We start from the raw sequence: 17,413 nt of genomic DNA on the forward strand, positions 1-17,413 counted from the left end.
TTAACCCTGCAACATGTCAAGCACCTCTCAACGAACCACGCAACATCCCTCTTCAAACAGGGCCACCGATAGTCTCTCTTCAGATCCTAATACATCTTAGTGGCCCCGGGATGGATCGAGAACCTCGATCTATGCGCTTCCTCCATCAATATGGTACGTGCCCCTCCTGCAAATGGCACCCAAATCCGATACTGAAAGGTCATAAGCCCTCGGCTATCGGTAACGAACTCAGACACCTGCCCGATCACCCGCTCCCTCTTGCGGTTCTCTGGTGTCACGGCCTCTGCATGGGCCTCCCGAATGGTGTCCAACACCGTAGTCATCACCGTCATCCGCATACAAGTGTCTCGAATCGGGGCAATCTCTGAAATACGGCTCAGAGCATCAGCTATAGCATTAGCTTTGCCCAGGTGGTACAGGATCTCGCAATCATAATTCTTTACTACATCTAACCATCTCCTTTGATGCATATTCAGGTTGGGCTGATCCATCAAATACTTCAAACTCTTGTGGTCCGTGTATATGGTACACCGAACCCCATACAGATAGTGACGTCAGATCTTGAGGGCGAACACCACTGCCCCCAACTCCAGATCGTGGGTGGCATACCTCATCTGATAAGGCTTCAGCTGCCTCGATGCATACGCTATCATATGCCCTATCTTCATAAGCACCGCACCCAACCCCGATATCGATGCGTCGCAGTACACCACAAAATCCTCCATTCCCTCTGGAAGGGATAACACCAGGGCTTCGCAAAATCTCTGGCGAAGAGTCTCAAACGATGGCTGCTGCTCCCGACCCCACGAAAAAGCAACGCCTTTCTGGGTCAACCTGGTGAGAGGCACAGCAATCTTGGAGAAATCCTTGATAAATCTCGGATAATAACCGGCCAATCCTAGAAAACTCCTGATCTCGGTAGGGGATTTCGGCACCTCCCAACTCATCACACCCTTAATTTTGGCTGGATCGACCAATATCCCATTCTGGTTAACGAGATGCCCCAAGAACTAGACCTCCCGTAACCAGAACTCGCACTTCGAGAATTTGGCATAGAGCCTCTCTGATCTCAAAACTCCGAGAATCTCTCTCAGATGCTCCTCATGCTGCTCTCTAGATCTCGAATACACCAAAATATCATCGATGAATACAATCACCGACCTATCCAACATCAGTCTGCATAACCCGTTCATGAGATCCATGAAAGTTGCTGGTGCATTGGTGAGCCCAAAAGGCATCACCACAAACTCGTAGTGCCTATAACGAGTCTTAAAAGCAATCTTTTTTTATATCCTCATCCCGCACCCTCATCTGGTGATATCCAAGCCTCAAATCTATCTTGGAGAACCAAGATGCTCCCTGCAACTGATCGAACAGATTATCAATCCTCGGCAGTGGATAACGGTTCTTGACCGTCAACTTGTTCAGCTCCTGGTAATCAATGCACATCCGGTGTGAACCATCCTTTTTCTTGACAAAAAGGATTGTTGCTCCCCAAGGTGAGCTACTTGGCCTGATAAATCCTTTCCCCAACAGCTCCTGAAGCTGTGAGGATAACTCTTGCATCTCTGTTGGCGTAAGGCGATAAGGTACCGCTCCAAGAACCAAATCGTTGCGAAACTCCACCTGCCTCTCAGGAGGCACACCCGGAAACTCCTCGGGGAAAACATTCGGGAACTCACGCACTATCGGCACATCACTAACCGAACCCGGCCCCTCTACGGCGAAATTCATCACATAAGCCACAAATCTGCTACAGCCCTGCTGTAAGCTCCGCCTCGCTCTAGCAGCCGAACAAAATGTTGACCCAGAACGGGTACCCTCATCGTACACCGTAAGTACTCCCCTACTAGGGTCTCGTATCATCACCAACTGTTGCTCGTAGTCTATAACAGCCCCAAATCGGCTCAACCAATCCATGGCCACTATGACACACACGTCCCCCATCACAATCGGGACCAGATCTATCGGGAACTCAACACTGAAGATCTCGAGTACACATCCACGAATCATGTCCGTAGCATACACCGCTCGCTCGTCAGCTATGGAAACTCGTAGAGGTCGACTCAACGCCTCCCATTGGATACTGATGTGCTGACTAACTGCTAAAGACACAAATGACCGACTCGCACCTGAGTCAAATAACACCAAAGCAGGTACAAAACTCACAAGAAAAGTACCTACGCATATCATAATATAAGCACAATATCTCAAACTCAGCATAAATAAATGAAAGAATACATACCAGCCATGACATCGAGCGTTGCGCGGACCTCCTCTTCTGTCAACTGGAAGGCTCTCCCGCGAGCCTTCGGTGCCTCGGCCTTCACTGGCCGAACCTCAATAGCTTGCACGGCACCAGGGGCACATCCCCACGGTGCTCCCTGTGCTGACACCCGCAGCTGCAGTCACTCGGCCTTCCGGTGTCCGGTTTGGTTGCACTGAAAGCAAACCATGAACTCCTTGGGTCAATCCTTGGCTATGTTCCCCTCCTTGCAACATTTGTAGCAAGCACTTGATCGACAAACCCCATCATGTCCCTTGACGCACTTCCCACAAGTGCGACCCTTCTGGCCTCCAGATCTCGAATTGGCAGGCTTTGGCCGCTTGGCTGCCGGCTGAGACTATGTCGACCACCGATCCTTCCCCTGAGACTCGGCCTTCTCCTAGGCCTGAGTCTCCTGCTCAATCTCCCTCTTCCGGGCATTTTCCTGGAGCTCAGCAAATGTCTGGTATGATGAGTTCGCCACCAACTCCCTAATATCCCTCCTCAAAATGCTCAAGTACCGCCTCATGCGTGCCTGCTCAGACGACACTTGCTCAAGGAAAAACAACGCCCTCTCATGGAACATCCGTGTGATCACAGTCACTGACTCCGTCCCCTGCTTGAGGGACATAAACTCATGTGCCAAACGTTCCCTCTCCACCGTGGAAACATACTCGTCTCTGAACATGACGGTGAACCTCTCCCATGTCATCTCCGAAATCTCTTCAAGAGTGAAGTTTGATGTCACAAACTTCCACCAGTCCTTCGCTCCCAAGCAAAGCTGGTTCAGTGCAAACCGAACCCTCAAATGCTCCGAACACGAACAGGTTTAGAAGCATCCCTCGATATTAGAAATCCATCTCATCGCAGCAATCAGATCCTGCATCCCATCAAACTCCGGTGGCTTCGTGTTGCTGAACTCCCAGAACAACATTGAGTCACCTCCCTGAGTTCTAGCAGTAGCAACAGCTGCAGTAGCTGCAGCAGGCACAGCCTCTGTAGCTGCTGCGTATCGCTCATCAAAAGTCTTAATCAATGTGGTCTTGATAGACCCAAACATCTCTGGAATCTCAGCTCGGATCGCCACAGCCACATCATCATGGATTATCTGACGAAGCTCCTCGTCACTCATGCCGCTTGTCACAAGCTTGTGGCATGTCGCAACCATGATGTCTCTAAAATGCAACATAAAATATCAGAGACTCACTCGAGCATACTCACACTCGATAACTCAACCCTACTTGTTCCTTAGTACCCTAAGCATTCTTACTTGGACTACGCACTGATTCGGTGTCTTCAGTAGTACGGGCCCTATACTACCGTCCACACCACATCAGTATTCACCCCATGTCCTCCTCTTAGGATCCCAGATCACAAGTACTCTACATCTCGCTAGCATAGGCTACCCTTCGGTAGACCTCTCATAAGCTCCTCACTGCTACCTACTTACTCTCAAGCATCTCATAGCAGCAGAAATCTTCCTAGGCTAAGGCATCAGAAATTAGGCAACTCTATTCCTAATATGAATACATAGCCTACTGTAGCATGCATAACATATCATAACATATCTCATAACACATAATGTAAGGGTATTTTGGGAAATCACCGTTCGGGCGATGGCTGATCGTACACACTACTTCCTTCTGCTTTTCAAAAATCCTTTTACTTTTTGGAAAAATTGTTTAGTTTACAAAAAACTTTCTCAACTCCTCAGTTTGAGTTTGCGACAACCATCAATTTCCGGTTAAGTCAAAGTCAACTTAAGTCAACAAGTCAAACCGGTTACGTTGGATAATTACTATATAACTCGCTATTCTAATGAGAGATCATAAATTGAAAAGTTCATACACCTAGATTTCCTTAACCTAAAACTGTGGTAAGTAACGAACCAACCTGATAAAACAATGTTGCATACTCATTGGGAGTGTGTAAGATCCTTAAACATGGCTTAATGGGGCTTACGGACCTTGCATTGCGGAGCCAAACACTCACAAATGTCACACACGAAACCTCTCTCAATCGTTTTCACTCTATCTCTCTTTATCTAGAAATCTCTCCCAAATCTCTCTTTGTATGAGAAATATCTCCAAGAATGTGAAATCTCTCCCAAATCTCTCTTTGTATTTAAAATCTCTCTCAAATCTCTCTTTGTATGAGAAATCTCTCCAAGAATATGAAATCTCTCCCAAATCTCTATTTGTATGAGAAATCTCTCCAAGAATGAGAAATATCTCCCAAATCTCTCTTTGTATGTGAAATTTCTCCCAAATCTCTCTTTGTATGAGAAATCTCTCCAAGAATGTAAAATCTCTCCCAAATCTCTCTTTGTATGTGAAATCTCTATCAAATCTCTCTCAAATCTCTCTTTGTATGAGAAATCTCTCCAAAATGTGAAATCTCTCCCAATCTCTCTTTGTATGGGAAATCTCTCCAAGAATGTGAAATCTCTCCCAAATCTCTCTTTGTATGTGAAATCTCTCCTAAATCTCTCTTTGTATGAGAAATCTCTCCAAGTATGTCAAATCTCTCCCAAATCTCTCCAAGAATGTGAAATCTCTCCCAAATCTCTCTCAAAAGTTCCTTAAACTTTTTGTAGTCTTTCAGGCCATCCCGACCCTTAACCTGGTCAAAAACCGCTTAAAACGGGGTAAAAACGGATAAAAAGGACTTAAGGACCCGAAACCCCTCTTAAGGAGTCGAACCCTCTTAAGGACCCGAAACCCCTCTTAGGAACCAAACTTGTCAAAAGCGAACTTGTCAGAAGCGAAGGCATCAGAAGCGAACCCTCCTGGACCGAACCCGAAGGGTGCGTTCGGGCCCGAACCTCGCACAAGGAACTGAAGCCACCTTCGGTCCATTTCGCCTCTTACCCACTTTCGCCCCATTTCGCTTCCTGACTCACCCGAGCCTTCAGTCCCAGCCTTCTAAGGACCGAACCTAGCCATCTTCGGCCCCCCCTTACGAGAAGCCTCGCAGGAAGAGCATTTCTTCCCGGTTTTTGACCACGATTTCATTTTTAACCCGTTTTTCATCATTTTAACGCGGGATTTTCACCCGAAACTTTATTTTAACATTTAGGGACCCATATCTACTAATTACCCATGTTTTTTGGGATAAAACCTTATCCATGAGGAGTGGGTGAAGTACAAAAGTTGAGTGTTGACTTTTCTTTATTCTATGACACAAGCAACCACTCCCATACCCACTCCATGTCACTATTCACCATCAGCCCATACCTAGTCATTTCATGGTACTTTTCCCACCATTTTTCAACCACACACTTGGTCAAGGGTTAGAAAACCCTCCTCTCTCCTCACATTTCTTTCATTTCCTCTCATTCTTCCATCAAGAACAAACTTCATTTTCTCTCACTTTCTCTCTCTAAAATTCAAGATTCAAGGCTATTCTCCAAGCTATTCTTCTACTTTTGGTAAGTATTAACATCCTCCATATGATTATTTCACTTCATTCTACTCAAATCATTGATGGCTTACACAAACTCCATCATTATTGTGTTAGATTCTTGAAATCTTCAAAGCAATCTTTCAAGTGTTCTTGAGTTGAACACGTCTCTTCTTCAACATTCAACCACTGAAATCACTCAAGGTGAGTTCATACCCCTACATTTTCATGTTTTCTTAAGTTTTTAGGGGGGGGGGGGAATACCAGTTAAAACACCAAGAACATAACTAAACTTTTCTAATAGATTTCATCAGAAACGTTGGACTCCATTCACGGAAAGTTTTGGACAACATAAACATTTTAGTTTTCAAAAATGCTTTAGGGGCAAGTAGTTCCAGTTCTTGTCTTTGAAATGACTACTTGCACAACTCCACACGATTTTTCTACGAATTATGGTGATTTTTACAAAACTGCCTATCATTTCAAATGCCAATCCGGACCAGTCTGTGATTATGGACATTTTAACACACGTTAAAGACTTCCAAAAATCATGATAAAAATTGTGAGTAAACTAGAAACATTTTAGGAACTCTCAGAAGTTACAGATTCAGTTTTCAACTCCGTATGATTTTTCTATGATTTTCCTAAAACAACGTAGAAAGGTTAAAAACTAGTTAACAGCTTATAACTCTCATAACACTTTGTATTATGTTGAGCAAAGTGTATAACAATAAGTTCTAAATATTGAATGTGTTTCCTTGTTAGTTTATCATCATAAAATGAAACTTAGTCATTCATGATAAGATTATTCATTCATTTAGAATGCATATATTAAACTATAATAAGTATAGTTTATGGATTTATAACACCTATGTGTTTTCATAAAAGAGTTCTTATACATTACCACTTTTACCCTTGTTTTGATAAACTGTAATAGGTATGGTTTATGTTTCCATTAATACAAAAAACACAATTCGGAAGGTTTTATTCCCACAGAAAAAGGTTTTACACTAACGCACACCACACGTAAACTTGTTAACTTAAATTGTGAGACATTCTCTTCCTGTACGCCCGAGTGCGGGATCTAAATTCCTAGTAGTTATAATCAGAGTCTCTTCTAGGGAGAACGTGATAGTTGTGTATAGATCAATATTGGGTTAGACACCCCACACCTGAGCTGCATGTAACGGCTAGACTGGCAGGTCTGTGATGACAAGTTTCATTTCAGTTTCGTGATGCCTGAGAAACGTCGTGGCAGGTTCATTCAGTCATAGTATGATTATAGCGGCTCACATATGAAGTTAACAACTCATAAAGTTTACGGGAAATTTTCATAAATTAAAAAGGGGTTTTATGTCGATTTAAAATCACTTTTTATGTCAATAATTACATATATTATTGTATATTTTCAGTCTTGGTATTTAAGACTACACACCATTCATTACGGGATTTTTCTCAATTCAAAAAGGGTTTTACGCCAATTTAAAACCACTTTTATATCTTTAAGTATGACAAATACTTGTTCATTCTCGGTCTCGGCATTTAGGACCACATAACTTCTATAAGGAAAATATTGGATTTTTCTTGATAACACACAACTCATTACAAAGATCGGTTTCCAAACTCTTCATCTCAAAAACTTATGAACTCACCAACCTTTGTGTTGACACTTTTCCAAACAACTTGTATTCTTAGGAATTCAGTGAAATAGGAAATCAACAGCGTTTTGAGGATGGGACGATAAATCGTTAAACAGTTCATTTTGTCATCATAATGTAATTGATTTGAATCATGTAAACATATACTTTGGTGTAAAATTTTCAATTATATTTATGATGGTTGTAGTTACTTTGAGCATTATTATACTCGTTGTTGTGATACTATACATGAAGTCATCCACCCACGTACGTTTCCGCCATCCTTGGTTTGGGGGTGCGACAGATTGGTATCAGAGCATTGTTTATAGTGAACTAAGTGTATCGAACCACATAAGATATACAAACTCTAAATACATTGGGACTAAAGTCTCTGATTTAAAGTTTTCGAAACAATTATGCTTTTAGAAATAAATAGTTTCTTATTAAAAGTATACATGCATGCATACATACTAAGGTCAGCATTATTCTAGAACAAAACAAAAGTAATGATTGTTGAATGGCACAAGTAGGCTTAGGGATGTATAGTCAGGTCTGGGAAGGACATAGCCTGATCAACTATGTCTAACCCAGAAGTGATTAGCATATGCCCGAGAATGGTTGTGGCGTTTCAACAAGACTAAAAACTTACCAATTCTATCTACAAACAAACACTGAAAAGCACAAATCAAACATTGAAAAGCACAAATCAAACATTAAAATACTACAGGAGTATTTTGTAATACTATTACCAACTTATGTGAAAACTAAAGACCCCTATAAGTAATAAATTATAGAGTAGCCGCCTAGTAATTATCTCTTTCGATCATATTCTCGCACGTACAACATAACAAGATCCTACTTACCAGACTACCCCTACTTTCCCAATCAGAGAAATGGTGGACAGTTATGAGGGGAATCAGAAGCGGAACCGGAGGTAATCAACCCTCCATGCATAGCAAGGGTTCCGGCGAACCGTTTCGACTACATCAAACCTATGCCCCGTTGGGCAATCATGATCGAGGGTTGAAGTCGACAGCAATGACAGCAACCACCATGTGGAGACCAACGAGGGTGCTATGACCTCAACCATGGGGGACCGACTGACAGAGCCCTCCCGGCGAAGACCTGGCAGATCGCGAACATTGAGGATTAATACAGGTAGACTACAACCCGAGTTCGGAAACTGCGCGCTACTACAGACCCTACTGTCTCATGTACCCAAGACTCGGAGATAGACTACTATTTTAGAAGCCAAGATTCTTTTTAGAACCTTATCACAGCTCGGGTAGAGGCAAGAGAGTAACGGGGTAGACACACGCCATACAAAGAGAGGATGATTGCAGCCAAGCGTCGATTGGCAAAGCTGCATGGTGCATCGACTTTGCCTCAGGCATCGCAAAGGACGGGTCATCGTGAGTAGAGTTCATACCGCTCACAAGACCTTGTAAACTAGGTTCATAAGTATGCGTTGGTGCTACTCTATTCTATGTGAGAGCTCAACTCTGCGATTTAAGTTTTTATACTAATCGGGAGATTTAATTGCTATCAAAACTTTTCCTTTTAATAAGGTGGTGTGGACCTGCAGCGAGGTCAAGGTCTTCTCTAAAATTAAAATTTCTAGAATCATATTAACAAGATGGGCTTAGGGCATATCTAACAGAATAGAAGGTCTATTAAGTCTTAATCATACCACTAAGCATACATCAAACGGTCGTAAGAAAGACCTAGCTTGGACCAAATTTCAAGGTTTCACTTGGATACAGAACTACTAAATTACATGAATTTATCATTTATAGGCTCTCGTTATGAAATGTTTTCAGAACACCATAAAACAACCGATATACATTACTAAATGAACTAAGATAAACTTAGTTAGAAAACTCGCGACGTATAGTCATTCTAAAAACTCATTATCGTCTCACCTTTAAACATTTTGGTTGAAAGGTGTTTTCTTCGTAGACCTATGGGGTGTGATCATACCAGCACTAATGCACCAGGTCCCATCAAAACTCCTTAGCCTAGTGTGATTGGAAAAACATGACCCCAAGATGAGTAAAGCTTAAAACGCCCACATGAAACCTACTTATACCCACTACCATAAATTCGTCTCAGGAACGTTAGCAGAAACACTAGGAATAGTACAGTAATGTGCAAGAATTTATATATGTGAATATAAATCGTAAGGATGCACTTGAGATAATTATTTCCACTCACGAAGTTGTTTTTCATTGTGAAACAGAGCTATGTCATCACCAGGAGGCAACCAACCAACTAGCAAGGCGCCAACCCTACAGATAGACTCTGCTACTTTTCAGGCTACAGTCACGGCAGCCATGACAGCCGTCATGGCAAAATTCAATGCTAACAACGCCATCAGAGATGGAAGCAGTACTGACAATACAGATTGTCGTAACAATCAAGAACACCAACGGGTGTTTGCCAACGAAGGCGCCTCAGGCCAGAAACCTATGAACAAGAAGCAAAAGTTTTGGGACAAAAAGAAGTGTAACCTACCTCAAAAATTCGCTGGAAGAAACCAATCCGTAGCTGCACCTACTATTACAACAGCAGTCACGACACATGCCGCGACACTAGCCACAAAGTCGGTCACCCAAGTCTCGGCCAGACCATATAAGGGATCACTCCCATAGTGTAAAAAGTATGGCTTCCATCACAATGGAGCTTGCCGAATTTTACACTATAACAACTGCAACAGGAAAGGGCATACCGTATGTTTCTGTAAGGCCCCGACTTAGCACATCGCTTTAACCCCCAACACCATTGTAAGTCCAGTGTGTTTCCTATGTGGCGAAACAGGACACTTCAAAAGAGATTGTCCAACTGAGAGGAATGATGGAGGAGTGTGATGAACACACCAACAGGAGCAGCAAGGGAACCATATGAGGACTTTTGTAATGTTTCCAATGACAAAAACATTAAGTACCATATGTTTGTAATGAATTTGGTATGCTTGCTAAAATCACCGTTTTTCTAAAAGTAGTTAAAATACTCTCTCGTTCAAATCAAACCAAAGACACTCATATATGACCTTAGGATCATTACCTATAAGCTGTGATGACTTTGTTCATACATCAGGATTAATTATAATCAAAATACTAACATCTTGAAGCAAATGATTCCATCCTGACTCCAATTCCATGTCTAGTAGTAGGAATTGAGTGGGGCCACCCACTCAACGATTTCACCAACATCAAATTACATACGACGTTCATATACCGCTCGATCGTAAGGAGACCTGTCAAGGATCATGATATCAAGTATCATTACTAGCTATCGAAACACACCTACTACCAGTGCTAGACACTGTAGTATGAATCATCTATAGTAATAATATCATCGAACCAAAACGGAACACACTGAAAAGAAACACAATATACTCTATCACTCTAATGAGCATTTCTTTCGAATACAACTTAACACATGTTTTACCTAAAGAAATACTGTTGTCACCATTCAATTTCGATTGATATAGTCCTCATATTCCCGATTTAACGGCTACGAAAGGACCCTTCACCTAACCCTCCGAATATCGGAACCTTCGTCTCTCATAAACATGAATTCGACACGGACCTTCGGGTCATCTCTCGCTGTGAAACCCCAAAACATGCACTAGAGGAGTGTTATACTTCCCGAAACCTTATCACAAGTATTTTCAGGAGACCCTTAGGGAAGGTCACACATACAACAGACAAGGTTCAAGCACAGAAGCTTGGAACGGACACGGTTAGTCTACCACTACTACATGTATATGCGAGGATAATGTATAATTAATATTCTACAGACATTGGATGTGTGCTTCCGCCCTATTTCCTGTTCCATGTCTGGTTATGGACTTGGGGCAGAGTCACCCATCCAATTGTCTTGCCAATCTTAAGCACATACGACTTATAAGCGCAAGTTACTGATAGATGGACCAAGTACGAGTCCTGCCATGAACTTTGGGCCAAGGTTGCCCAGGAGGACAAGTGAACGACCTATCATCCGAATAAGTCTAGTCGCGTAAACCAAACCCACGTGCTTCCTACCGAGCTGCAAGAACTGTCAGGTCAAACCTGTGGAACTACTCAACAATGGAATTGAAGAACCAAGCTCCTCACCATGGAGAGCTCCGGTCTTCTCTTCAAATAGAAAGGCAAATTGCTCGTAGGTCCATCGACTTTAGAGGCCCCAACAATATCTCCAATAGAAATCTTACTATCAGCCCCGCAAAGACAAATAGGTCGACCAACCGCAAGGAACGAGGTACCCTTCAGGAGTTGGACCTGAGATCCGAATATCACCAGTCGCGAGTATGGGAGAAGGATGTCCGAGGACAATCCTCCAAATTCGATGCGGACGCTGCAAGTCCGTAGTGATACCCCTAGGATAGGACCAACCCGCTGCAGTTTTCATGAACTTAATGAATAGGTTATGCCATTCTTACTGGGATCAGTTTGTCATTATCCTTGAAAATGTATTGCTTATCTACCCTAGTAGTAAGAAGACAACCAAAAAGAGCAGCTACAACAAACCGTGGGAACAATACGATCAGAGAAGCCTTACCCGAAGTTCTATAGATACGAGTTTTGGAATTGAAGAGTCAAATTCCTAAGACACACTATTATTGATGTGGAAATTCTTGAGGACCCCTTTCAATTAATCAAAACCGTTGAGAAATTGTCAGCACCAAAGGCGTCGACAAGAGCACGCCGAAATTGTAGGTCTCGCTGACCTACCGTCTTAGTTCCTTTAGAACTTCTCGCAAATGATGGAACCCCCTTACGACTTTGACCCTGAAGGGAGCAAACCCTTGTCTGGGAAGAGAAGCAAGAGGGAGAAACCTTTAGAACTCCAGAGTAAGAGACCAAATTCCTCTGGAAGCCTCACTCTGGGAAGGCTTAGTACGCTTCGGAAAGCGTGGAAAGCTAAAACCAAGATAATTAGGCCCTTCGAGATTCTTGTCAGAATCAGCCCTATAACTAGCAACTTCAATCTACCATGCGAGCTTGGTAAAGTACATTCTACCCGCCACGTCTCGAACTTGCAGAACCATCTATCCGACGAGACTCTTGTAATCCCCTTCGACGAGATCGAGTTCCACAAGAGCCTCACCTTCGTGGAAGAACCATAGTGACATGGACCAAGAAGTCAAACGGACGAAGCAACGCCGCTTCCCATTAGTGAGGGTTCGCTGGAATACTAACCAAGAACCTGGATTCACTTGGGAGCACGAGAATCAATCGATTAGGAAGTATCCCCACTTCTTGGCCCGATTATCCATGCCTACTCCTTGCCTAAATTCAAATTTCGGGACGAAATTCCCTCTAACAGGGGGATGATGTGACAACCGTCAATTTCTGGTCAAGTCAAAGTCAAATAAAGTCAACAAGTCAAACCGGTCGACTCAATTATCTTGTGGGTACTAGGGCTTACGTTGGATAATTACTATACAACTTGTTATTCTAATGAGAGATCATAAATTGAAAAGTCCGTACACCTAGATTTCCTTAACCTAAAATTGTGGTAAGTAACGAACTAAACCGATAAAACAATGTTGCATACTCATTGGGAGTGTGTAAGATCCTTAAACATGGCTTAATGGGGCTTACGGACCTTGCGTTGCGGAGCCAAACACTCACAAATGTCACACACGAAACCTCTCTCAATCGTTTTCACTCTATCTCTATTTATCTAGAAATCTCACCCAAATCTCTCTTTGTATGAGAAATCTCTCCAAGAATGTGAAATCTCTCCTAAATGTCTCTTTGTATGTGAAATCTCTCTCAAATCTCTCTTTGTATGAGAAATCTCTAGAAGAATGTGAAATCTCTACCAAATCTCTCTTTGTATGAGAAATCTCTCCAAGAATGTGAAATCTCTCCCAAATCTCTCTTTGTATGAGAAATCTCTCCAAGAATGTGAAATCTCTCCCAAATCTCTCTTTGTATGTGAAATCTCTCCCAAATCTCTCTTTGTATGAGCAATCTCTCCAAGTATGTCAAATCTCTCGCAAATCTCTCCAAGAATGTGAAGTCTCTCCCAATCTCTCTCAAAAGTTCTTTAAACTTTTTGTAGTCTTTCGGGCCATCCCGACCCTTAACCTGGTCAAAAACCGCTTAAAACGGGGTAAAAACGGATAAAAATGACTTAAGGACCCGAAACCCCTCTTAAGGAGCCGAACCCTCTTAAGGAACCGAAACCCCTCTTAGGAACCGAACTTGTCAAAAGCGAACTTGTCAGAAGCGAAGGCATCAGAAGGGAACCCACCTGGACCGAACCCGAAGGGTGCTCTCGGGCCCGAACCTCGCACAAGGAACTGAAGCCACCTTCGGTCCATTTCGCCTCTTACCCACTTTCGCCCCATTTCGCTTCCTGACTCACCCGAGCCTTCGGTCCCAGCCTTCTAAGGACCGAACCTAGCCATCTTCGGCCCCCCCTTACGAGAAGCCTCGCAGGAAGAGCATTTCTTCCCAGTTTTCGACCACGATTTCATTTTTAACCCGTTTTTCATCATTTTAACGCGGGATTTTCACCCGAAACTTTATTTTGACATTTAGGGACCCATATCTACTAATTACCCACGTTTTTTGGGATAAAACCTTATCCATGAGGAGTGGGTGAAGTACAAAAGTTGAGTGTTGACTTTTCTTTATTCTATGACACAAGCAACCACTCCCGTACCCACTCCATGTCACTATTCACCATCAGCCCATACCTAGTCATTTCATGGTACTTTTCCCACCATTTTTCAGCCACACAATTGGTCAAGGGTTAGAAAACCCTCCTCTCTCCTCACATTTCTTTCATTTCCTCTCATTCTTCCATCAAGAACAAACATCATTTTCTCTCACTTTCTCTCTCTAAAATTCAAGATTCAAGGCTATTCTCCAAGCTATTCTTCTACTTTTGGTAAGTATTAACATCCTCCATATGATTATTTCACTTCATTCTACTCAAATCATTGATGGCTTACACAAACTCCATCATTATTGTGTTAGATTCTTGAAATCTTCAAAGCAATCCTTCAAGTGCTCTTGAGTTGAACACGTCTCTTCTTCAACATTCAACCACTGAAATCACTCAAGGTGAGTTCATACCCCTACATTTTCATGTTTTCTTAAGTTTTTAGGGGGGGGGGGAATACCAGTTAAAACACCAAGAACATAACTAAACTTTTCTAATAGATTTCATCAGAAACGTTGGACTCCATTCACGGAAAGTTTTGGACAACATAAACATTTTAGTTTTCAAAAATGCTTTAGGGGCAAGTAGTTCCAGTTCTTGTCTTTGAAATGACTACTTGCACAACTCCACACGATTTTTCTACGAATTATGGTGATTTTTACAAAACTGCCTATCATTTCAAATGCCAATCCGGACCAGTCTGTGATTATGGACATTTTAACACACGTTAAAGACTTCCAAAAATCATGATAAAAATTGTGAGTAAACTAGAAACATTTTAGGAACTCTCAGAAGTTACAGATTCAGTTTTCAACTCCGTATGATTTTTCTATGATTTTCCTAAAACAACGTAGAAAGGTTAAAAACTAGTTAACAGCTTATAACTCTCATAACACTTTGTATTATGTTGAGCAAAGTGTATAACAATAAGTTCTAAATATTGAATGTGTTTCCTTGTTAGTTTATCATCATAAAATGAAACTTAGTCATTCATGATAAGATTATTCATTCATTTAGAATGCATATATTAAACTATAATAAGTATAGTTTATGGATTTATAACACCTATGTGTTTTCATAAAAGAGTTCTTATACATTACCACTTTTACCCTTGTTTTGATAAACTGTAATAGGTATGGTTTATGTTTCCATTAATACAAAAAACACAATTCGGAAGGTTTTATTCCCACAGAAAAAGGTTTTACACTAATGCACACCACACGTAAACTTGTTAACTTAAATTGTGAGACATTCTCTTCCTGTACGTCCGAGTGCGGGATCCAAATTCCTGGTAGTTATAATCAGAGTCTCTTGTAGGGAGAACATGATAGTTGTGTATATATCTATATTGGGTTAGACACCCCACATCTGAGCTGCATGCAACAACTAGACCGGCAGGTCTGTGGTGACAAATGTCATTTCAGTTTCGCGACGCCTGAGAACCGTTGTTGCAGGTTCATTCAGTCATAGTATGATTATAGCGGCTCACATAGGAAGTTAACAACTCATAAAGTTTACGGGAAATTTTCATAAATTAAAAAGGGGTTTTATGTCGATTTAAAATCACTTTTTATGTCAATAATTACAGATATTATTGTATATTTTCAGTCTTGGTATTTAAGACTACACATTATTTATTACGAGATTTTTCTCAATTCAGAAAGGGTTTTACGCCAATTTAAAACCACTTTTATATCTTTAAGTATGAAAAATACTTGTTCATTCTCGTTCCCGACATTTAGGACCACATAACTTCTATAAGGAAAATATTGTATTTTTCTTGATAACACACAACTCATTACAAAGATCGGTTTCCAAACTCTTCATCTCAAAAACTTATGAACTCACCAACCTTTGTGTTGACACTTTTTCAAACAACTTGTATTCTTAGGAAATCAGTGAAACAGGAAATCAACATCGTTTTGAGGATGGGACGATAAATCGTTAAACAGTTCATTTGGTCATCATAATATATATGATTTGAATCATGTAAATATACTTTGGTGTAACTTTTTCTATTATATTTATGATGGTTGTATTTAATTTGAGCACTATTATACTCGTTGTTGTGATGCTATACATGAAGTCCTCCACCCCCGGACGTTTCCGCCATCCTTGGTTTGGGGGTGTGACAGAGTTCAAATACACCCGAAGGTGCATCTGAATCCCTCAAACCAAGGCTCTTATACCAACTTGTAACAACGCAAATTTCCAAAACAATTTTTCATTTTCAAAACATACTTTTATTCATAAGAAAATATCAAAACATAATGTATCCAATGTTATCAAAACAAAACATATCCCAGAATCTCAAGACATAAACTCGATGAGTGTGTACGGATCATGTCGGCGCCTTCCCGCAATCCTTGCTTGTACCTGAAACACATAACACAACATCTGTAACCATAATTACTAAGTGAGTTCCTCAAAATACGACATACAACACATACGCCACTCAAGGACATAACTCTGTGGGACCTTCCGGTCCAAGTGTCTCAGGGGACTTCCGTCCTGAAATCCGGGTAGACCTTCCAGTCCTACCCGTATCGACCTTCTGGTCCGTAACCTCCTGACCTTCTGGTCCATATCATCTTGACCTTCCGGTCCTTATCATTCATAACATACATAACACATACATAGCATATAACAGCATACAACACATACAACTCATAGCATATATGACCTTCCGGTCACACATAGGTACCACTCTAGGTACAGTATAGAGAGAAGACTCACCTCATATGATATCGGATAATCTCCCATGCTTGGATACCCGATCTAGCCTCCTCCTATCAACAGGATAACATTCCTAATCAACACTCTCTCATAATCTCATCTCTAATGATGGGTAGAAGACCATTCTACCCCTCCCAGAACTCTCTTGAATCAGCTTGACCAAAACCCTAAGGTCAATTGAAGTCAACTGTCAAGCTTTGACCCGACTCGTCTAGTGCACATGGGCGACTCGACGAGTCCATGCGGGTCCTCTGAATCCTTCTAGCCTCACTTGGCATGTCGAGTCATCCCTTCACTCGGCGAGTTACTCCTTTCACGAATCGCGGGGCAACCCCGACTCGACTCGTCGAGTCCACTTATGAACTCGGCGAGTTACATCCATGGCAACACTCAAATGACCTTCTAAGGTCAGATCCGCTTCTCTAACCTATAGATTTGACCTTCCCATACCCACTAATCACGTAAATGTGAAACCTTTACACTCATGCAACACATATATGGTTCCTTTTGAAGAAATAGCCTCAAAAATGGCAACCTAAGTTCATTCCTTCCATAAGTCTTCGTAAAGCAAGATGGATAATGCTCTCTGGACCTCTATGGGTCCAGATCTGAAGTCTAACACATAAAGGGACCATAAACTCATCAATTCAAGCCATAAAAGGGTATAGAAAACCCTAGATTCATAGAT

Source organism: Lactuca serriola, chromosome 1 (genome assembly GCF_051521515.1).
Source record: "Lactuca serriola cultivar US96UC23 chromosome 1, Lser_US96UC23_V15, whole genome shotgun sequence".
Lineage (NCBI taxonomy): Eukaryota > Viridiplantae > Streptophyta > Magnoliopsida > Asterales > Asteraceae > Lactuca > Lactuca serriola.